The 25,570-nt window shown below is 41.3% G+C and overlaps 1 long non-coding RNA gene across 1 annotated transcript; it reads right to left on the bottom strand.

The window, feature by feature from the left end:
• Positions 1 to 888: 888 nt before the first annotated feature.
• LOC117523664 lies at positions 889 to 25,570 on the bottom strand. Its single transcript, XR_004564573.1, has 3 exons — positions 25,548 to 25,570; positions 17,820 to 17,824; positions 889 to 1,110 (listed from the first exon to the last, which is right to left on the bottom strand). It is a non-coding gene; the product is annotated as an uncharacterized LOC117523664 (long non-coding RNA).

Genomic DNA, 25,570 nt, shown 5'->3' with positions numbered 1-25,570 from the left:
TGAATGGCTACAAAAGGTAACCATCCTCACCTGTGATCTATTTGCTTGTAATCTGTGTGTGTGTATAAAAGGTCAGTGAGTTTCTGGGCTCCTGGCAGACCCTTGCATCTTTCATCCAGCACTGATGTTTCTGATTTCTGAGTCATGGGGAAAGCAAAAGTATTCTCAATTGGATCTGTGGGAAAAGATAACTGAACTGTATAAAACAGGAAAGGGATATAAAAACATATCCAAGGGACTGAGAATTCCAATCAGCAGTGTTCAAACTCTAATCAAGAAGTGAAAAATGAGGGAAAGCAAACCACAGTCAGGTATACCAACAGAAATTTCAGCAACAACTGCCAGGAAAATTGTTCAGGATGCAAAGAAAACCCCACAAATGACTTCAGATGAAATAAAGGACTCTCTGAAACAAAGTGGTGTGGCTGTTTCAAGATGCACAATATGGAGGCACTTGAAGAAAAATGGCAGCATGGTCGAGTTGCCAGAAGAAGGCCATCACTATGCAAATGCCACAAAGTCTCCCACTTACAGTATGCCAAATACCACAGAGAACAAAGTCATTTGCAGTGATGAGACCAAAATGGAACTTTTTGGCCACAACCATAAAAGTTACATTTGGAGAGGATGATGGCCTATGATGAAAGGTACACCATGACTACTGTGAAATAGAGTGCCTTAATTAGAGAGAGTGCCATCAACTCAAAACATGGCACCATTTTGGGTTCAACTGCGATGAACTACTGAATCAGCCTTTAATGTTTTCATCATTAAAGGCTTAAATCATTTTACCACATGTAGCAACACATCCAGGTACAGGTATTATCAAAATAAATCTAAAAATAGTTAAGCTCTCAAATTTGCATAAATGTATATTTTGAATTTTTTTTGAATTGAATTGAATTATTTTATTTCGACACACATGGTTGAATAAAAAGAAATACAATATTTACAAACACAAAACAAAACAACAATACAGCAAAACAGAAAACAAAATACAATAATCCAAAAACTGACCAAAATCAAAACCCATGTGACCGAAAGGGGGTGGGTAGAAGCATAACTTATCAAGACCCACCCCTTATTCCATGAAATCAATAAATACACTCACTAGTAATTAGATTCACACACACACACATGTATGCAAATATATATATACATACACACACACACACACACACATGTATGCAAACATATACAAGGTCTATTAGAAAAGTATCCGACCTTATTATTTTTTTCAAAAACCATATGGATTTCAATCACGTGTGATTGCATCAGACAAGCTTGAACCTTCGTGCGCATGCGTGAGATTTTTCACTCCTGTCGGTTGCGTCATTCGCTTGTGAGCAGGCTTTGAGTGAGGAGTGGTCCACCCCTCTCGTCGTTTTTTTAATTGTTTAGGAATGGCTCAGAGACTGCCGCTTTGCTTGATCAAAATTTTTTCAGAAACTGTGAGGGACATCAAAGTGGACACCATTGGAGAAATTCAGATGGTTTTTGGTGAAAATTTTATGGGCTTCAAAGAGATTACGGAGTGTTACCTCTGCACGAATTCCTCCGCACGTCTGTCTCAATGTGCCGAAAAAGTGCTGATGTCCACGTCTTTTCACAATTCCTGTGCTAGCCAGATGACATCCTGGATAAAACACAGCGTCCAGTTTGGAAATGAACGGCACATTCCACTGTTACAGGAGTTTTTGTCATGGAAAGAGGAGCGGAGGCTTCGCACGTCGTGGCGGTGCCGCATGGCGCACAGCAACGCCGTGATGAAGCCTCACGGGACATGTTCTGGCATGTCCAGGCACATCCACAATTTCTCAGATAATCACTCGATGGAAAAAACCATCGACAGCTGTCTGAACACCATCTCAAAGCCTTCCTGTGAGATCAAAACGGAGGTGGTTTTGTCTCGCTCCAGTAGCGAATCCATCGTGACGCGCGAAGCCTCCGCTCAGCTTTCCGTGACAAAATCTCTTGTTAAAAGTCAAATCTGCCGGAAAATGGTTGATGTCCAGCTCTTGTGATAACCAGAGAAATTGCACACGATGGTCACGGATTCATACAGCCATCTGTTTAGAAATGAAATGGTCGCTCAGCCTGTCGATGGCAGCTTCGGAGCGCGGCGCACCACCAGTCGCTTTGGGCCGTCCTTAAAGTGACAGTAACACTCCGTAATGAGCGAATGACGCAACTGACAGGCGTGGAAAAACTCATGCATGCGCACGAAGGTTCAAGCTTGGCTGACGCAATCACACGTGATTCAAATCCATATGGTTTTTGAAAAAAATAATGTCAGATACTTTTCTAATAGACCTCGCGTATATACACACACACATCCATATATATATATACATACACACATATATACACACAAATACTTGTACAATACATATACCATCACATATGCTTCCCAGTCATGTTACAGGACATACCCACATATACCTAACCATACGAGGGCTGTCCATAAAGTATAGGTCCTTTTTATTTTTTTCAAAAACTATATGGATTTCATTCATATGTTTTTACGTCAGACATGCTTGAACCCTCGTGCGCATGCGTGAGTTTTTCCACGCCTGTCGGTGACGTCATTCGCCTGTGAGCACTCCTTGTGGGAGGAGTCGTCCAGCCCCTTGTCAGAATTCCTTTGTCTGAGAAGTTGCTGAGAGACTGGCGCTTTGTTTGATCAAAATTTTTTCTAAACCTGTGAGACACATCGAAGTGGACACGGTTCAAAAAATTAAGCTGGTTTTTGGTGAAAAATTTAATGGCTGATGAGAGATTTTGAGGGGATACTGTCGCTTTAAGGACTTCCCACGGAGCGAGATGTCGTGCAGCACTCCCAGGCACCGTCGTCAGCCTGTTTCAAGCTGAAAATCTCCACATTTCAGGCTCTATTGATCCAGGACGTCGTGAGAGAACAGAGAAGTTTCAGAAGAAGTCAGTTTCAGCATTTTATCCGGATATTCCACTGTTAAAGGAGATTTTTTTAATGAAAGACGTGCAGACGTGGGAAGTCCTTAAAGCGACAGTATCACCTCAAAACCTCTCATCAGCCGTTAAAATTTTCACCGAAAACCAGCTTAATTTTTCGGGCCGTGTCCACTTCGATGTGTCTCACAGGTTTAGAAAAAATTTTGATCAAACAAAGCGCCAGTCTCTCAGCAACTTCTCAGACAAAGGAATTCCGACGAGGGGCTGGACGACTCCTCCCACAAGGAGTGCTCACAGGCGAATGACGTCACCGACAGGCGTGGAAAAACTCACGCATGCGCACGAGGGTTCAAGCATGTCTGACGTAAAAACATATGAATGAAATCCATATAGTTTTTGAAAAAAATAAAAAGGACCTATACTTTATGGACAGCCCTCGTACATACTTACACACAAGCAAACATTACATACTTGACACAGTCACTTCACGACGATCCCACTACAATATTTTGAAACAATTACTTTTTTGCAGAGTCGCTTAAAACATGGCAGAGAACCACACGTTTTGATCTCAATAGGAGACTCATTCCACATCTTCACCCCTGTCACGGATACACAAAAACCTTTTACATTAGTGCGAATTAATGGTTTCTTGAATAATACACAGCCACGTAAACTATACTCAGAATCCCTCATTTCGAACAGCCTCTGGACATGTCTCGGCAAGGCTTGGTTTTTTGCTTTAAACAAAATCTGTAGTGTAATGTACTCCACCATATCTCTAAATTTTATTACGTTCAAAGAAATAAATAGGGAATGAGTTGGTTCACGAAAGTGTTTATTGCACATGATACGTATCGCTCGTTTTTGTAGAAGGAATATTTGATTAGTGTTTGATTTATAAGTATTTCCCCACAACTCAATGCAATATGTCATGTATGGTGCTATTAATGAATGGTATAATGTAAGTAACCCTTCCCCTAATTTGGACATTTTTGATTTAATAAAGTTTATATGTACTTTCCAACTTAGTTTATTGTCAATTATAACACCAAGGAATTTATTCTCTGTTACTACCTCAATTTCCGTATTGTTTATCGTCAAATTTTTAAATTTAGGTAATTGTTTATTTCCAAATATAATACATTTAGTTTTCCCAAGCTGGAGTGACAATTTATTAGCATCAAACCAAGCCTTGAACTTTCCCAATTCGTTCTCCACCATGTCCAGAAGCTGTTCGACATTATCACCACTGCAAAACACAGTTGTGTCATCAACAAAGAGGACACACCTCAGTGATCTCAACACCCAGCTTATATCATTAATATACACTAAAAATAACAATGGACCCAATACTGATCCCTGCGGCACACCACACGTAATTTCCCGGAGTTCAAAATCGATATTGTTAAAGTGAACACACTGAAATCTACCATGTAAATAACTATTAATCCAATCATATGCAAGACCTCTGATTCCGTATTGCTGCAATTTAGATAATAGTATTCCATGATTAACTGTGTCAAATGCTTTCTTTAAATCAAAGAAAATGCTTACTGTGTATTGTGTTATGTTTCGGACGCGGTCGGAGCACCGACCCAGCGTTTGAAAGGACCCAGCATAAAATAAGCAGAGCACGGTTCAAAAGATAACAGAATTTAATAAACATAACAGTGGGTGCAGTGCTAAACAACTAAAAAGTCCGCGGTCTGGTGAGGTGGAAACACGGCGCGCTCTCAACAGCGCAAACGGTCCAGAGCCACAGCAGTTGGACCCAGGGACCCCGCCGACACCCCCCAGGTGGCCGCGACAAACCAAGTCTGTGAAGAAAGAAAACATGGAGGTGAGTCCAACTCCACACAGAGAGACACAACTCAAAGGTGCACGCAATCAGCAAACACTTCCTGGCTTAAATCTATACATCAGCTTCTCACCCTGCAGGCATGGAACAACTCAGTTCAAATCTCCAGTGCAGCAGAAGCTGATTAGACAATTAGCATAACGTGACAGCTCGATACAACAAGGTGTGAGGGACACCAAATCCACTGTCATTACTTCATAAAAGTCACCAAAAACCAAATTACCTCAGGAAGTGTGCTGAAGAGCGTGAGACCTCACACAATCCTCCTTCACAGACTGTGGCGTCAAACCTGGAGCGGTCTCTGCGTCCGTGATGGTGAGATTGTTCTCCTGACATCGATCTCACATGTCTGCTCACAAGGTCGAGTCTCTGGCAATCACACACTGTGCATTCAAGGTTTAAATGCAGCAATCTCTGATCAAGACAAAATACACCACAGCTGTGAGTCCTGATGACCTGCATGTGATAAGCCTCAGGTGTTCAGGGTGAGGTCCTAATGCTCAGCCACTCAGTCCTGAATGCAAACCACCTGGTGGGAGAAACAGAAAACAAAAACCAAGCCAGCCAAACACCCCAGCCCACAACATATTGTTTATTATCAATTGCAGTCGCTATATTTTCCACCAAATCCATCACAGCAAGTGATGTAGTCCGAGACTTTCTGAATCCGTATTGTTCTTCGCAGAGTATGTCGTATTTTGATAAATAGTCCTGCAGTCTCTTAGCAAAAATTTTTTCTAAAATTTTGGAAAATTGTGGCAAAAGTGAAATGGGTCTATAATTAGAAAAGGTGTGTTTATCGCTGGATTTAAACAGAGGTATTACTTTGGCTGTTTTCATTTGAGAGGGAAATGTACCAGTGCTCAGTGACAAATTGCAAATGTAATTGAAACGTTTTACTACACAATCAATAATTTTTTTCAATAAAGCCATATCCAAACTGTTAAAATCAGTCGATTTCTTACTTTTGGAACCATACACCAAATCAATTATTTCTCTCTCATCAGTGCCACCAGTAAACATTGACATAGATTTATTAAATGATGTATTATTGACCCAGAAGTTGTTATTCGACGAGTCAATACTACTAGCAAGATTTTTCCCAACATTAACAAAATATTCATTAAAGTGGTTAGCAAGAGACTTGTTGTCATTAATCATATTGTTACTATTTAAATGAAAAAATGAAGGATAATCTCTAACATTTTACTCTTATTTATTATTTAATTTATAATATTCCATGTGTTTTTGATGTTTTTGTTGTTTGTTATTTTATGATGATGTATTTAATTAATTTAAAGCCTGATTTATGCAGCTGCATCTCTGTAACTCAGTGTCATGCAATGATGTGCGTGACAGTTTTAAAGTTCTCCGTCTCAGGATTATGCTTTATTATGGACTAATTTGACCCTCAACAAGCTTTTCTTTCTACAAAAAAAAAACACCTCCTAATCAAAGGTAAGTAGAACTTTTCCTCTTTTACCGACTTCATGCTGTAAATGTGCAGATTTTTTTGATTCATTTATCAGCGTGCGCACTGCAAAAACTATTATAATATGATGGGAGGGAAAGGATTAAAAGCAGAAAAGTGTCAAATCACAGCCTTTTGTGTCTAATTTAACAGGTGCACATCAGGCTTCAGGTCCCAGTCTGAACGCAGCTTGAAAAAAATAAATGGTCGATCTTTTAATCACAGAAATGACTCTGATCCCACTTGCCTCAAATCAGCGAGCTTCAGAGCTGAACTGTAATTTGTACCTCTGCACGTCCATACTGCTCTGGGTTTTTAATGGAAATACATTTTACTCTTCCTTCCCCCACGGAGGTCCCAGACCTCGGGAGTCCCTGACTCCTTTTTCCAAAACAAAAAAAAACAAAACAATTTGACTCAGACTGTTTCCGCAACACCTGCCTCTCTTCCAGACATCAGATTTTAGTCATGTCCAATATGCATAATTTCATATAAGAGGTTTGAGCTTACCTTTTTCTGCGTGCCCACTGATGTCTGAGACGATTAGGGTGTTGTCCAGCTGTTTTCTTTATTCGATGAATTGAGCCTCCTCAAATCTTGGTCTTGGGGGGGGGGGTGGACACTAGGATCTTACATCACCACTATCTGAATCAACCAGTCTCTTTATTCCCTCTTCTCATTACGTTGGGGTTGCCAAGTTTTTTGAAGCGGATCTTTTTACCACAGTATCACATGACTGTGAACCCAAAACATCAACATGCCATGGTGTTCCACACCATGGCATATCCAGCATGTCCCACTGGAGGTGGATTCACCGGCCAGCAGTAATCCCACACCACCACAACAGAGATAAAAATAAAAACCAAGCCCGGCTGCATGTCACAGCGCCAGCGCACCATCCGACTGGACAGGCATGTCATGTGACACGTGATTGCAATGTCCACATGGTCAGTCCGTCATGTGACAGCCTGATTGACAGCCTCACAGAAAGATCAGTTTGGGCAGCTCAATTGCCCCACAGCCTGGAGCAGTGAGCCCATTTATGTGCGCATGTTGCAGCACTGGACAGGCTGGCGTGTTGCTGGTCGATGATGTGATGTCCATATTGACATGATCACACGTGCACACACCCACTACAGTTATGCATTTGTCAGGAGACCATGGTTGACATGTAATCACATCATGGGTTGAATGTCATTCAAAATCATGCGTTCCTGCAGCTTGTGCCGATCCACACGGCAGCTACTGCGTCAGAGCAATGCAAAGCTGGGGAACACATGTTGTCATATGTGTTCCAATCACCCATCTGCAAGGCATGTGCATGCAGTCAAAACTGTACCTGAACACTGCATCATGGCTACATACAGCTGGTGAACACATATCATACCATGCAAATCATTACCTCTCAACACGCCACCACAATGCATGTGTATCAGCGGGCTCTCCTCACATGGTATTAAATAAAAACATGTCACTTTTGCAGCGCGGTTACCAGCATCTCAGTGTGCACTGGATACCATCAGCAAGGCTGCCCCATGTGAAAATATTCATCTGATCATGTGAACAGCTGGTGAGCCAAGTGTCACACCACGTGAGTGAGAGCGCATGACTTCATTCATGTCAGTACACTTCCTTCCTTGTTTACTTCCATGGCCATGGTTCATGAACATAAAGGAACAGAAGGGGAATAATTCTTGTCTGCTTTTTATAACAGGAATTAAATATTTTAACAGGCAAATGAAATCCATTTGTTTTCTCATGTCCAACACAGACCGTCAAGTCATCAGACATCAATTACATATCATAAAAAAATACGAAGAACTTTATTAATCCCAAAGGAAATTGTTTTGCTAGAGTGCCGAAACAACAACGGTAAACATTGCTTTTTTAATTATTATTTTGATTTTTTTTTCTTTTTACATGGAGAACAGACTCATTACCAGTGTAGCGTAATTAAAATAATTTTACGTTATTAAACTTTGGCCACTCACAGTGGCAACATAAGATGTAGCAAGTTTAAATATATAATAATTATTACGATCCAAAAATGTAAGGGGCCTCACCAGCGGCAACAACATAACTAACAATTTTAAGATTTAATATGGGTGGACTAAAAATGTAATGGATTTGAATATTAAGATTTATTAATCTTTAATATTGAAATGTCCTCCTTGTGGGGATGAAGGTAAGTCACGCCTCATTAGTAAAGCAATATTTATTTGGAGTGATATTTAATTACCTCAAAATTATTAAGGGCACCACCTATTTAAAGCATATGTACTTTAATTTAAACAATCATTAATTAATCGGTAATCATTAATTGGTCTCAAATCTAAAAGTCATAATTTCTACAGTACAACTGACCAACACTGTTTCAACCTGAACGCAATAAACCTAGTTATTTACATATATTTATTCATAAATATACAAGAGATGAACAGGTTACTGGCATTTGTAGATATGAACAATGATTAAATAGTTACAGTATATTATGGACACATTTTCAAAGTCAAAAGTCAAAGTCGGCTTTATTGTCAATTCTGAATGAATAAACAATCATAAATAGTCCATCAGTGTGGGTTTTTTAAATTAATTTAAAATCACAGACACAAGATACGAGCACTTTTCATGAACAACACCCTCAATGCAAAGAAAAAGTGATGATGCGGTGGAAAGTGGCAGGCGGTTGTGCAGGCAAGAGAACAGAGCTACTCTGGTGTGTAGGCTAAAACGTAACGACAGGGCCTCTCACATTTGCCTCATCTTCCCTTCTCCACTGGGAACTGAAAAACTGCACTTTTTGCGATTGCTTCAGTGATTGCAGCCAAAAACGAAACAGTACACCATTTTCCGTGTGAAGTTATGCTGTGTTTATTACGTTGGTCAATGGCAGGCTGTGCCCAGAAGTAGTCAAATTCCACAATATCACTTAGAGGTTCAAACGAGACGGTGCTGCCCTGTTGAAGAAAGTGAGTCCAAACCTTTGGCTGGTAGTGTAAATGGTTGCTTAGGGAGACTTAGATGAGGTGTACTACTTTGCATTGTGCAGTTTTTTTCTATATTTGGCCATGTGGCCCATATCTCTGGGCTCAATAGAACATGCAGGTGCCTCAGTGTTGAAGACCCCAGCAACTGAAAAAATGCCCAGACTTCACCTGGCTACTGGTGGTGAGAGGTGGGAAGCAACAATTATCTCCTGGGTTGCTGTTATCTTGTCCTGTAGTGCAGTGGATGCACCAACATATGGCAACAGGGCATGCTCCCAGACCGGACCTGAGCTGAAGTGTGACCAAATGTAGTCCTGACTGAGTCTGTTTTACTGTGCAAAAGGTGCTGTGTGCCATTACAAAGCTGGCCAGAATAATAAATCATGGGTACATCTACAGATTTACTACAGCAAAGAAAGTACAAGAAGATAGTCTGAAGTGGTTAGGACAGAGAATAAAAGTACAGAAGAAAACTGGGAAGCCTGAAGTGGACGTGGTTGGACAGAATAAACAAACCTAGAAGGAAAGAATCTGAGTGAGGAGGTGCAGGGCCGGACTATACGAGGTCTGTCCATAAAGTATCGTACCTTTTTATTTTTTTTTTAAACTATATGGATTTGATTCATATGCTTTCACGTCAGACAAGCTTGAACCCTCGTGCGCATGCGTGAGTTTTTCCACGCCTGTCGGTGACGTCATTCGCCTGTGAGCACGCCTTGTGGAAGGAGTGGTCCCGCCCCGTCGTCGGATTTTCATTGTCTGGAAATGGCGGAATGATTTGGGGTTTTTTTCCCATCAGAATTATTTCAGAAGCTGTTAGAGACTGGCACCTGGAAACCATTCGAAAAATTTATCTGGCTTTCGGTGAAAATTTTACGGGCTTCACAGAGAATAAGGACTATTACTACAGCTTTGTAGCCGTGATGACAGGCACGAACCACCGGATTATTTCTAAACGGATGGCTGTGTGGAGCTGGGACCATCGTGTGCACTTTCTCTGGTTATCACAAGAGTTGGACATCAACCATTTTCCGGCAGATTTCACTTTTAACAAGAGATTTTGTCATGGAAAGCCGCGCGGAGGTTTTGTGCATCACGACCGATTCGCTGTTCAAGCCAGACAAAGAATGCCTCCGTTTCGGCGTGTTAGAGGACAAGTTGCGACATGCCTATCTCGGCTTTCAATGCTTACCAATCGAGTGAGTTATAAGAGAAATTGTGGAGAGCTGGGCATGTAACTTGTCCTCTGACAAGTTATTGCGTCCAACTGTTAATGTCTTACTGTGTATGCTCACCAAGCTAACTGTGCCTCAGCGTCACTGCCTGTCAGCACAGGCACAGGGTAAATATTACCCTTATGAATGTTGAAAGGCTTTGGCTGAATTTGTGCAAACACAAATCAACAGAAAATTACATGGTGTGATCAGAGTCAGTCACAACGAACATGTCTAATGCATCATATATATCTGTAATTCCACAGGGCCTGTGTGTGTGTGTGTGTGTGTGTGTGCGTGTGTGTGTGAGTGAGAGAGAGAGCTTGTTTGCCAAGAACTTATTAATCTGTCCGTGGCCTTTTGCTGCTTTATGAAGTCCTGATTGTGTTCCATTGTTTTGGCATCATTTATTTGAGCACACTCTGCAATCATGCTTGTAAATATATGGCTTTAAAAGGCTAGCTGCCATTTCCTTCATGCTGCTGTGCAAAGTGCATTTGAAATCGCTCCGACTTCTCCGGAGCCGAGCCATGAGTGTTCACACAACACCAATCAGAAGAAAAACCCTCTGCTTCAAAGCTTCCAGCTTGACAACATTAATCATATTAATAAAGCAGCAAACTGAATGTGTGGGCTAAGAGGTCTGTGTGGGGGTGTCTTCTAAAAATCCTCTAAAGACACCCGTCTTTGTTTCTCCTTTCATTATTGGCTCATTGTAAGTTAAGGCTAATGACAAAATAGCAGTCTAATTCCTGTAATTATGTGTGTCTGTCAGAGGAAATGTGCCAATGACAGCATGTCTTTCTGATCTTTAAACCAGTAGCTTGGAGGGGGAGCTCATTGTTAACAATGAAACATTTGCAGGCAGGTCATGAATTAGTGAGGTACGTTAAGACGGGGGTGGCTTCACTCCCCTGGGGGATGCTTGCACAACAAGAGTAACCCCTGGTTGCAAGCCACAACTATTCTCGTTGGATTATATGAACCCTTGATTCTCTTTACCATAAGATCAGATGAGCAACTTCACAGTCAAAGCAGGTGACCTTCTGGCATAAACTTTAAATCTAAGAACATAATGACAGTCAGTGTTTCTGTTGCTGCAGGTATTAAAATCCTGTGACTAAGTTATTACTCTGTATGTGCTTGACAATGATGCTTTAAATTAATTCATGGATGCGTTTTCTGTTGCTTATCCAGGTCCAGGTGATGATGGCAACTGACCAAGCAGGTCGACCCACACTTCCCAGTCCTTGGCCTTGTCATCAAAATGCTTTCCATGAGAAAGAGCAATCCATTTTTTTTGCTTAGCAGTTTTTGAAATTACAACACCATTGTTATCCATTTAAAAGGTGTTAGTGTAGATAAATAATGAATGTCTATTTTTGTGCAACATCAAGAATATTTGCACAAGTTGATTATGGGTGTATAACCACTAAAATCTATTCAGGCGGCCCTTCGCAGAGTGCCTTTATTACTCTGTTAGTCTGTATCGGAGCAAAGTTGTTAAAACAAAAAACAGTTACTATGAATAAAGTGACTGAAATGTTTACCGCAGAAATCATAAATGAAAGGAGTAAAAATATTTTGGTTGGTTGTCTGTATAGAGCACCAGGGTCTTGCATAGAATTGTTCACAGACAAAATTCATGAGATGATTGACCAAATTAATAACAAATCATTAATTCTGTGTGGTGATTTTAATATAGACTTAGGGAATCCCAAAACATTGTGATTTTAAGTATTACATGAGAAGTCTGGATCTATACCCTGTGATAACAAAACCCACAAGGGTGACGACACATAGTGAAACTATAATAGACAATATATTTACGAATATACAGGGTAAATGACTCAGTGGTATTCTCATGACAGATGTAAATGATCACCTCCCTGTAGTCACAATTCATGAGAAACTGTGTTGTGACACTGTGCAAGATAAAACTACTAAATTTCTAACAGATAAATCCAACAAGGCTATAGAGGCCTTCAGAGAAGATCTCAAGAAACAGAACTGGGAAGATGTGTGGGATAGTGCTAACAATACTTTCATATCTACATTGATGGATTTATATGACAAAAATTGTAAAATAACTAAAATTAGTGCTGATGTTAAGAAAAATACTGTTAGCAATCCATGGAATCCATGGATGACTAATGGGCTCAAAAATGCCTGCAAGAAAAAAAAAAAACATTTGTATACATCTTTTCTAAAATTACAAACTGAAGATGCTGAAGTTAGGTATAAAAATACAAAAACAAATTGGTAGGGATTATAAGAGCAAAAAAAAAAAAAAAAAAATTATTATTATAAATTGTGAGCCAAAAAAAAAGAGATAATGTTAGCAGTGTTTTTCTGTATAAAGTACAAGTGAATGAAATTTTGACTATTGTCCAGAAATATGGCAAGAAAAAAAAATTAAAAAATCAGCCGATTACACAGATATAAATATGTTACTGATAAAGCAAATTATAGGTGAAGTCATTGATCCTTTTACATATATCTGCAATTCATTATTTAGTTCAGGGATATTTCTGGATACCATGAAAACTGCTAAAATCATCCCACTTTTTAAAAAGGGAAATAAGCATGATTTTTTGAATTACAGATCCATATCATTACTCTCATAGTTTTCTAAAATTCTCAATAAGTTATTTGGTTAATAGGTTGAATAAATTTTTAAATAAAAACACTATTTTAAGTAACTGTCTACATGGATTTCATTCTAATCACTCAAATGCCCCATGAATTGACAGGAAATTTCAGATGCTATGGATTAAAAGCATTATTTTCTAAGTATCTTTGTAGACCTTCAAATAAGCTGTTGCTTCTTTCTGCTCCTTTTCATTCATGATGAATGCTACTGTTGCATTTGCCTTTTAAATGAATGAAATAAATAAAGTACAGTAAGTACAGTATCGGAACATGTTTAATGTATTTGAACCACTTACACAGAGGTTACTAATGTGGTCATTGGCAGACAGCCCTTTGCTTCACTAACAGACCCAGAGGTACAATGAGGTTCACACCTGCTCCATTGTTCATGACACAATTAAGGAGAGGAAAAAATGGTTTAATGTAACACAAGTATGTTAGTCACACATAATGCAAAACAGATAAATCCGACTGTTTTATCTCAGCAGGCAGACTGTTCCACAGAACAGGTGCATGATAAGAGAAAGCTCTGTGGCTTGCTGACATCTTTTTAACCCTTAGGAACACACAGTAAACCCATTTCAATCTACCTTGACTTTGGGTTTCTTCTTTCCATTGTTCCAGATAGGTTTATCATTTGATTGACTCTGATCGGTGTTTTGAGAGCAGAGTTGTAATCAAAACATGAACAGCATCAACATCTTTGGCAACAACAAACATGGTGGGCAGCAGCAAGAAAAGTCAGGTCACTTTGAAGAGAGCAGATTAGCTTCATGCTAAATGAAAAGGAAAACCTCAATATCCTCCACCTAATCCAAAATATAGGAAAGGGGTGAAGGGCCTTTCACACTGAATACTTTAGGCCAATCCGTCAACGTGTCCCAATCTGTCGACGCATCCGACGCATGACGTCAGATGCGTCGCTTCGGAAGCGGCAAGGGGGCAGAGATTGCCATGTCACACTCTGGCCATTTCCACAACCTCAAAAAAGTTCAGCGATCGCTGTCTTGAATTTGGGTCGCCTGAACCACAAAAAACCTTTAAAAAACAGCAGTAGAACGATTCTCCCATCACCCTGCTGGGAGAAGCTTTTTTCAGCTACTTTTCGGAGTGACGCCGACCGAGGGAGGACTGACGACTTGGTGGGATATCGATCGAACCGCGACAGCGGGCCGACCCACACAGAGAAGCCGGCCTTCAGGCATCATCACTGGGCAGAGTGAGGCAGGGGATGGAGCAAACCCACTCAGTTCGAAATATCCCACTTTTTGGATATATGCGAAGTCCCAGTTTGCCCAACGGAGTTTAGTTCTGCAGCTTTATCAAGGTGAGAATAATGTAAAAATAAAACGTGACATTTGCTGAACTGCTGTGAAGGTTTATTGATCGGCTAACGTTAGCATAGCCTTTTAGCACAGTTGATCTGAGTGAACGCTTTAATTTCTAAATGTTTCAGTCTTTTTTATTTTTACCAAATAAAGCTACAGCTTTTTTCAGACACCACAAAAGCTCAACTTTAAATAACTTATTTTTTCGGGCGTTTTTTTTCCATCGTTTTTTCCCCCCCATTTTTTTCCCCTTTTTTATATATAAACTGTTTAGTGTTTCTTTATATTTAAAGAAATATTTTTATTTGTCCCAATCAGGAACATTTGCTGTGCAGACAACCAAACTTCCATTGATGACCTGAACACCACGAACCATTTATTGATTTATTTAGCTACTTTAATTACAAGTGTTCTAAACTTTTTTTTAACAGTAATCAGAAATTCTGAGGTAACAACAACAAAAAACATTTCGAAGGATTTTTCTTCAGAAAACTGCTCCATAAATGAGAAGTCCTGTGACATGTATGTTTTGCACAGATCAGTGGTTTCTGTACCGTCCATTTTGTAGAGATCAGTGGTTTCTGCCACCCGTCTTCTGTGTTTTGGCCCGACGCGTCGTTCCTATTGGACAATGCAAAAGTACGCCACAGCTCAGAATGTCGAAAGTTGGATTGGATTGAACTTTGACTCCGTCAGCCTGCTGACAAGCGGCAATCCGTCGGAAGCGTCGGTTTAGCTCAGCTTTTGACGCTACGCATCTGACGCATCTAAAAAGCAACGCGTCTCACTGAAAATAATGCTTTTTAGACCAATTTTTGACGCATCTCACGTATTCACTGTGAAAGGCCCATTAGACCGATTTTTGATGCATCTGACATATTCAGTGTAAAAGGCCCTTCACTCTGCAAACGGTGTCTGCAAGAATGGCTGAGGCGGGATTAGGAAAAACGCACTTGCTGGAAATCCCTCAGGACAGCTTATTATAAAGCCAAACAAAACCACAACACGCAACATGCCAGTTTTTTGAGGCTCTCAAGAAACTTGTGTCACAGACTTTTGTCAACCATTGATGAGAGTGGCGTAGATGTGGGCTTTGATGACAAGCAAATGAACGATGATGCAGCATCATCATCACCAGTTAGGAATGAAAAGTACATGCTAATTTTGTATACTTTTAATGGGTTACTATATATCTGCAAAAGATTTGTGTCGTAACATGATGAAAAGATGAAATTATAGCACTGATTCTATAAGCTCAGCCACATGAAGCATAATTTAACATGCCTTTTGTGTTGTTTGTCGTTGTGCATCACTCGCCTTTTGCTGCTACATGATTAGCACCTTGTCACAGACTGAGATGACCCCCACACCAGATTTGTATATTCTGTATCTGCACATGCATAAATACAGGAAGTTTGTTCTGTACTGTACATGTCCTCTTCTCCGTTTTATACAGGTATCAGTAGCGGTTATACACTGAATTACTCCCCGGGCGAGACCCCCCCCCCCCCCCCACACACACACACACAAAAAAAAGGATATAATTTTGCACAAACAGTCATTTTTTAAATTTTATTATTATCTTAAATATTTTAGAAGTGCCCCTGAAATTGCAATTGAAATTGACATCAAAAGACTGCAGGCTACAATATAACTCTTATACAAAACATCCATGAATTGCATATTTGAATAAATGCCCTCACATGCTATATTAATCTGTCTTTTAGGGAGGAATGATTAGCTCTTTTATTAAGGAGCATATTTAGCTAAATATTTAGCTTGATGTCTGTAAAACCACCTAAAACAGTTCTGCATTTTTAAAGGTGAAAAGTGGTCTCACCATTTTTGTACTTATTTATATCTGTTGTCAACCATCAGTCATATTGACTATGGTGTAGCACCAGAGGGATTATCTTATTTGACTGGGTGGATAAATGTTAGATTTACATCCTCTGTGACAGACGCCTGTTGTAGATGTCAGTGATTCTGCAGTGTTGACTTTCCTTCCCTGGTTTCATCGTTACAGTTTCTGATGACAGTTTGTCCATTTCTGAGTTCTTGTGATATATGTTCCTGAATTTTTTTTGTTTTTTCCTGTTTGTAAGTGACCGTTATCTGATCTCACAGCAGTCATATCACCAGTGATGACATAGGAAGCAGAATGAAATCAGAATTGAATATGATCTCTGAGCACATACACAAAGGAAGGTAACAAGAAAACACATAAATTAAACTTGAGATGTTCAGGCGGCTCATAAAACAGTAAGGAACTCAAATCTCATCAAATAATTTGATTTGGCACATTCACATTCTGCTATACTCAATCTAGTTTGGTAAACAGAATATACTGTAAAATACAATACAATTAATTGTATATTTTGGTAAATTAGCTATATATTTTGTTAAACAACCAGGTTATGTGGTGAGGGTTAACAAAAAATTAGCCGCTTCAGTGAGAGCATGCGCGTTAAGCACAGAGTGAAAAGCAACATAAAACTGTGGCGCTGCCTTTATTTCTCCCTGTACTCTTCTGTCGGTGCAGGACAGAACAGTACTCAGAGGCTATGCGTGTGTTGGCGACAGTTATACTGAATTTATGAGATGAAATAAATGGTCAAAATTCCTTAAAAATGAGAATATATGAATGAACAGAATAAAAATCACACATACGTGTGCAGTGGCAGAGCCAGAAATTTTTCATTGGGGTGGCCAGGGTGGGACCATTACTCACAGAGGGGTGGCAATAAGTTGATACCTGAAATGTCTTGATGACTGTTTTCAATATTATGATTGTTACTGTAGCTTTTATTTATTTTTAGCGTGACCTTATAACAGTAGGCTTGTCCCCATTCCTATGAATTAGATTAACAGGAAATCTTCACAAATGTAAATATTAATAAACCCATATCAGCTTGTTCCTACATGAAAATGGTACATTACATTTCGTCTCTTAGTGTCTCATTTCCCCAAGAACAAAATTCATGTCAGTCATGTACATTTTGAAAGTCAATACTGACTCAGAGGCTGTGTAAGAACAAAAAAGGTCCATGAACAAATGACATGGTTGAAAGCTATCTTTTATTAAAAAAAACAAAGTCGTAAAAATGAACATATTACCTAAATTAAACTATTTATTTTCAATGATTCCAATCCATCCCAAACCCACCTGGTTCAGAAAATTAGATTCAATCATTTCCCATTTCTATTGGAAAAACAAACCACCAAGAATAAAACTAACCACTCTGCAAAAAAATAAATTTCAAGGAGGTCTAGAAGCACCAAACTTTCAATTATACTCCCTGGCAAACCAACTACAATACATATATAAATGGACACACCCTACCCAATCCGATATCATCTGGCTAGACTTGGAACAAACTCTGTGCAAAGACATAAACATATCAGACATCCCTTTTATTACAAAGTCCATTAAACACCATACATGCTTAATAAACGCGGTCACAATAGCCTCCACCCTGACAGCCTGGTGGAAATTCCACCAAATCACTAACTCCACTCTTGCCCCATCTAACTTCACTCCACTGTGGAATAACCCGGACTTTGTAAATAATAAAAAATCACTTAACTTTAACACGTGGGCTGAAAAGGGTATCACTCACATTAACCATATCTTCAATTCCAATGAACCTTTACAATTTCCACTCCTGATCCAGAGGTTTGGCATCGGGAGCAATCAGTTCCTGAAATACCTGCAATTAAAATCAATTCTACAAACAAAAATACATTTCAGATCATCAAATTTACAACTCCCACCTGCAATATCACAATTAATTAATCTATCTTCATCCAAAAAATTACTCTTCAAGAAATATCTCTGCCGACATCCAAATGGGAAAATGACTTGTCAGTTTCTCCCGATGCCAACTTCTGGAATCAAATCTGTAAAAATATTTATTTTATGACTAATAATGCAAATTTACAATTGATACAATACAAAACACTGCATAGAACACATTACACGGGGGAAAGGTTATCAAAAATGGGACTCACATCAGAAATTTGCATGCACTGCACAGAGAACTGCACAGACACATACATTCATGCGACATGGCACTGCACCCCCATCAGACACTTCTGGAAACACGTTACACAGGCACTGTCATCCTTGCTGGACTGCCACATCCCATTATGTCCCGCACTTTGCTTGCTAGGGGACACTTCAATAATTACCAAAAAAAACTATAGATTTCAAACTGGTCCTCATAGCTCTAACCATCACCAAAAAAAAACTATCCTCATGAACTGGAAAACACAAAACCGTATAAACATCAATTATTGGAGAAATCTTCTCACAGATTTCATCACAATGCAATATTCTTCACCTCCACACAGCAGAATCCCAACCCTCCCACTCAACATTAACTGACTGGGTATTGTTTTAGTTTCCTTTCGGGGAGGAGGGAAGAAGAAAGAAAAGGAAGGAGGGAGAAGGAGAAAGGGAAAGGGATGGAAAAGAGAGGGGAAGGGAAAGGAAAAGAAAAAGAAAAAAAGGGAGGGGGAAGGGAGAAAGGAGAAGGTGGAAAGGAAGAAAAAAAAAATTCAAAACCACATCACTCTTGACAGCACACCCACCTCTACCTCCCTCACAGAACCCACTGGCATCTGGTTAATATTAATAACTTTTCTCTCATAACCTCACACCAGTTGTATGTGTGTATGTATGTATGTGTGTATGTGTGTGTATATATATATACGAGGTCTGCGAGAAAAATAACGTACCTTTTTATTTTTTTCAAAAACTATATGGATTTGAATCACGTGCGATTACATCAGCCAACCTTGAACCCTCGTGCGCATGCGTGAGTTTTTTCACGCCTGTTGGTTACGTCATTCGCCTGTGGGCAGGCTTTGAGTGAGGAGTGGTCCACCCCCCTTGTCGGAATTTCTTTGTCTGACTTCTTCCTGAGAGACTAGCGCTTTGCTTTATCAAAATTTTTTCAGAACCTGTGAGGCAGATCGAAGTAGACACCATTCGAGAAATTCAGCTGGTTTTCGACAGAGCGGGACGTCGCGCCGCGCTCTGAGGCGCCGTCGTCAGCCTGTTTTGAGCTGAAAACCTCCAAATTTAAGCCTCTGTTGACCCAGGATGTCGTGAGAGAACAGAAGTTTCAGAAGAGCTCGGGATCAGCAGTTTATCCGGACATTCCACTGTTAAAGGAGATTTTGTAATGAAAGACGTGCGGACGGATTGGCCTTTTGTGGCTGCCTGCCGACGCGGCATGCTGCCACAGGAAAAACACCTCCGTGTTGATAACCATTTGTAAAAACCAGGCGGCTTTTGATGGCTTAATGTAGAGTGAGTATCTGAGAAATTGTTTAACAGCTGGACATGTTCCAACTTGTCCTTAAGGCTTCCAACGGAGGTGTTTTTCCTGTGGCGGCACGCCGCGCCGGCTGCCTGCCGACGCGCCAATCCGTCCGCACATCTTTCATTACAAAATCTCCTTTAACAGTGGAATGTCCGGATAAACTGCTGATCCCGACCTCTTCTGAAAGTTCTCTGTTCTCTCACGATGTCCTGGGTCAACAGAGGCTTAAATTTGGAGGCTTTCAGCTCGAAACAGGCTGACGACGGCGCCTCAGATCGCGGTGCGACGTCCCGCTCCATGGGAAGTCCTTAAAGCGACAGCAACACTCCATAATCTCTCATCAGCCATTAAAAGTTTCACCGAAAACCAGCTGAATTTCTCGAATGGTGTCCACGTCGATCTGCCTCACATGTTCTGAAAAAATTTTGATAAAGCAAAGCGCCAGTCTCTCAGGAAGAAGTCAGACAAAGGAATTCTGACGAGGGGGGTGGACCAGTGCTCACTCAAAGCCTGCCCACAGGCGAATGACGTAACCGACAGGCGTGAAAAAACTCTCGCATGCCCACGAGGGTTCAAGCTTGTCTGATGTAATCGCACGTGATTCAAATCCATATAGTTTTTGAAAAAAATTAAAAGGTCCGATACTTTTCTCACAGACCTCGTATGTGTATATATGTATGTGTATGTATATATACGAGTTCTATTAGAAAAGTATCTGACCTTATTTAAAAAAAAAAACCCATATGGATTTGAATCACGTGTGCTTGCGTGAGCCAACCTTGAACCTTCATGCGCATGCGTGATTTTTTTCACGCCTGTCGGTTGCGTCATTCGCCTGTGAGCAGGCTTTGAGTGAGGAGTGGTCCACCCCCCTCAGCGGATTTTCATTGTCAGGGAAATGGCTGAGAGACTGCTGCTTTGCTTGATCAGATTTTTTTTAGAAACTGTGAGGCACATCCATGTGGACACCATTTGAGAAATTCAGGTGGTTTTTGCTGAAAATTTTATGGGCTTCAAAGACATTAAGGGATGTTACTGTCGCTTTAAGGATGCCCTCAGCAGCTGTGGGGCGCACCGCGCTCCAGCTGCCATCGGCAGGCTGAACGACCATTTCATTTCTAAACGGATCGCTCTGTGGATCCGTGACCATCGTGTGCACTTTCTCTGGTTATCACAAGAGCTGGACATCACCCATTTTCCTGCAGATTTCACTTTTAACAAGAGATTTTGTCGCGGAAAGCCGAGCGGACGCTTTGCGCGTCATGATGGGTTCGCTGCTGGACCGACACAAAACCACCTCCGTTTTGGTCTCACAGGACGGCTTTGAGATGGCGTTCAGACAGCTGTCGGTGGTTTTTCAGTCGAGTGATTATCCAAGAAATTGTGGACGAGCCTGGACATGCCAGAACATGTTCTGTGACGCTTCATCACGGCGTGCAGAGGAATTCCGCACGTCTGTCTCAATTTGCCGAAAAAGTGCTGATGTCCACGTCTTTTCACAATTCCTGTGCTAGTCCAGACGACGTCCCGGATAAAAACACAGCATCTAGTTTGGAAATGAACGGCACATTCCACTGTTACGAGGAGTTTTTGTCATGGAAAGGAGCAGACGCTTCGCGCATCACGACGACAAGCGAGACAAAGAACACCTCCATTTCAGAGTGCCAGAAGGACAAGCTGGGTCATGCCTTTCAGTGCTTACCAGTCAAGTGAGTATCAGAGAAATTGTGGAGAGGTGGACATGTCCCAGCTTGTCAGTGCCGCGACGCGCAAAGCAACGCCGTGATGAAGCGTCACAGAACATGTTCTGGCATGTCCAGGCACATCCACAATTTCTTGGATAATCACTCGACTGAAAAACCACCGACAGCTGTCTGAACGCCATCTCAAAGCCGTCCTGTGAGACCAAAACGGAGGTGGTTTTGTGTCGGTCCAGCAGCGAGTCCATCATGATGCGCTAAGCGTCCGCTCGTCTTTCCACGACAAAATCTCTTGTTAAAAGTGAAATCTGCAGGAAAATGGGTGATGTCCAGCTCTTGTGATAACCAGAGAAAGTGCACACGATGGTCATGGATCCACAGAGCCATCCATTTAGAAATGAAATGGTTGTTCAGCCTGTCGATGGCAGCTGGAGTGCGACGCGCCCCACAGCTGCTGTGGGCCGTCCTTAAAGCGACAGTAACATCCCTTAATGTCTTTGAAGCCCATAAAATTTTCACCAAAAACCACCCGAATTTCTCGAATGGTGTCCACATGGATGTGCCTCACAGTTTCTAAAAAAAAATTTGATCAAGCAAAGCAGCAGTCTCTCAGCCATTTCCCTGACAATGAAAATCCGCCGAGGGGGTGGACCACTCCTCACTCAAAGCCTGCTCACAGGCAAATGACGCAACCGACAGGCATGAAAAAAATCACGCATGCGCATGAAGGTTCAAGGTTGGCTCACGCAAGCACACGTGATTCAAATCCATATGTTTTTTTTTTTTTTTTAAATAAGGTCGGATACTTTTCTAATAGACCTTGTGTATGTATGTATATATATATATATATATATATATATATATATATATATATATATATATACACTCAACAAAAATATAAACGCAACACTTTTGGTTTTGCTCCCATTTTGTATGAGATGAACTCAAAGATCTAAAACTTTTTCCACATACACAATATCACCATTTCCCTCAAATATTGTTCACAAACCAGTCTAAATCTGTGATAGTGAGCACTTCTCCTTTGCTGAGAAAATCCATCCCACCTCACAGCTTCCAAGAATTGTGTACAGATCCTTGCAACATGGGGCCGTGCATTATCCTGCTGCAACATGAGGTGATGTTCTTGGATGTATGGCACAACAATGGGCCTCAGGATCTCGTCATGGTATCTCTGTGCATTCAAAATGCCATCAATAAAATGCACCTCTGTTCTTCGTCTATAACAGATGCCTGCCCATACCATAACCCCACCGCCACCATGGGCCACTCGATACACAACATTGACATCAGAAAACCGCTCACCCACACAATGCCACACACGCTGTCTGCAATCTGCCCTGGACAGTGTGAACCGGGATTCATCCGTGAAGAGAACACCTCTCCAACGTGCCAAACGCCAGCGAATGCGAGCATTTGCCCACTCAAGTCGGTTACGACAACGAACTGGAGTCAGGTCGAGACCCTGATGAGGACGACGAGCATGCAGATGAGTTTCCCTGAGACGGTTTCTGACAGTTTGTGCAGAAATTCTTTGGTTATGCAAACCGATTGTTTCAGCAGCTGTCCAAGTGGCTGGTCTCAGACGATCTTGGAGGTGAACATGCTGGATGTGGAGGTCCTGGACTGGTGTGGTTACACGTGGTCTGCAGTTGTGAGGCTGGTTGTGTTGTGTGGGCCGCCAGGAGAGGTACTGCTGGCCCACCACCAGAGGGCGCCCTGCCTGAAGTGCGGGCTTCAGGCACGAGAGGGCGCTGCCGCCACGGACTCAGCCGGGAGTGACAGCTGTTACTCATTACTTCCTGACAGCTGTCACTCATTCTTCATCATCTCACTCCATAAAACCCAGACGTCATCTCCACCTCATCGCCGAGATATCATACTTCATTGGAGGTAATATCCTCAGCCTTTTTGTGATATTTAGTAAATCTGTTTATTGTGAGTGTTTGCAGGAGTACCGGTCCTTTTTGTGGAGGCTGTGCAAGACGGCACTCTTTTTCCTCTGAGGGATCGCTGCAACATATTGAGTGAGAGGTGGAGGTGGCATTCCCACCGCTGTTGTTACTGGGTGTACACACACCCACACTTGACTGTCTTTGTTCTTCGCCAGCAGTACCAGATCGGGGTCGGTGATCACCTGGGAATTCGGGACTTGGCGGCTCCAGTATTCACCAGGTTCTGTGGCTGGCAGAAATCGTGTGGTTCCGGCTCTTCTCAGGACGGACGTCTTCTATCCTCGAGCCTGCCCACACGTCACCTTTGTGGATTGACTGTAATGATATTCTGAGATTGTCTGTATGTTCGTTGTGCACAATTCACAACATTAAATTGTTACCTTTTGGCTCATCTATTGACCGTTCATGTGCACCTCCTGTTGTGGGTCCGTGTCACTACACTTTCCCAACAGGTTGGATGTACTGCCAAATTCTCTGAAACGCCGTTGGAGACGGCTTATGGTAGAGAAATGAACATTCAATACACGAGCAACAGCTCTGGTTGACATTCCTGCTGTCAGCATGCCAATTGCACGCTCCCTCAAATCTTGCGACATCTGTGGCATTGTGCTGTGTGATAAAACTGCACCTTTCAGAGTGGCCTTTTATTGTGGGCAGTCTAAGGCACACCTGTGCACTAATCATGGTGTCTAATCAGCATCTTGATATGGCACACCTGTGAGGTGGGATGAATTATCTCAGCAAAGGAGAAGTGCTCACTGTCACAGATTTAGACTGGTTTGTGAACAATATTTGAGGGAAATGGTGATATTGTGTATGTGGAAAAAGTTTTAGATCTCTGATCTCTTTAGATGTCCCTGTATGAGAAGATCTCTCATACAAAATGGGAGCAAAACCAAAAGTGTTGCATTTATATTTTTGTTGAGTGTATTTAATCCGATTTACAGAAAATGTAAATATTTCTCTGATTGGATTGGGAGCAATCATCCAGTCTGCATGCAGTAGAAATGTTCTCTGTTCCTACTGCGAAGCAGGGGATTACAGTCCCAAACTACTGACCATTTTAAACCATTAATGTCATTCTGAAATAAATACAGACTATAGGGGTTATTTTTATTTTATTCCAAAATGATAATTTATTCTTTAATGTTTTTCCCCATAATAATGGATTAATTCAACACACAGTTTCATGGTTTGACGCCAAAGACACTAGCAGTGAGGGTGAAAATACAGGCATTTATTGAGCAACAAGGTGATCGTGAAACAAGAAATCCAAAATGTCCAAAGAAATTCAGAAAGAATCAATTCAAAAAGACAAATAGGGAAATAAGGAGACTGTCCAAAAAGGGTGACAGCGAGGTTGACTTACAAACAGTTGAAGTACCAGTGTGGACGAAGCAAGATGGGTGGCAGAGAACCTGGGTTAAACATTTAATCGATCAGCCCCGAGGGAGCGAACAGAAATGACTAAAATACAAAACATAACAAGGGACAGGTGTGCACAACAAAAGGAACAGAGGCGGCACATGGGAGGAAATCAAATAAGTGTACAACAAAGAAAATAAATGGACAGCCTGAGCAGAACCAAATAAAACCTGGTCATAAACAACAGAGGTGAGAAGAAAAGAGAAACAACACACTGAGAAGAAAATAAAAGACAACATCTGAAATAACTACTCAATGTGGACAATAGGGTGGAGCCCTCACAAGACAGCTGTCAGAATGCTGTGCTGCGCTGGCGTCTAACACTGTCTATGCAGAACAACAGGAAGATCCAGGACGGACATGAGCCGGATCACAAGGGTGCAGAGCCCCTAACAAACCAGGGGGAAGAAGGACCGGTGCGGTGCATGGCAGAGCGGGTCAAGGCCACTGTATGTGATGAGGAAAGGAGAAGAGAAGGGAAGGACAATCACCACACTTACACAGACACACCGACAGCCTCAAACACACACATACACATTCTCCCACGTACACTCACAGCACGGACATCAGGACAGAGGAGGAAGACGGACACACACTAACATCCACACTTATTCACAGCACTGACAACACTAAGAACACACACACAGTGTCTCTCACCCACAGACCCTGAGGAACCACACACACACACACACACACAC

Source organism: Thalassophryne amazonica, chromosome 13 (genome assembly GCF_902500255.1).
Source record: "Thalassophryne amazonica chromosome 13, fThaAma1.1, whole genome shotgun sequence".
In the NCBI taxonomy this organism is placed as follows: domain Eukaryota; kingdom Metazoa; phylum Chordata; class Actinopteri; order Batrachoidiformes; family Batrachoididae; genus Thalassophryne; species Thalassophryne amazonica.
Note: the sequence above shows the minus strand (reverse complement) of the source record. Positions and strands in the feature narration are given on the sequence as shown.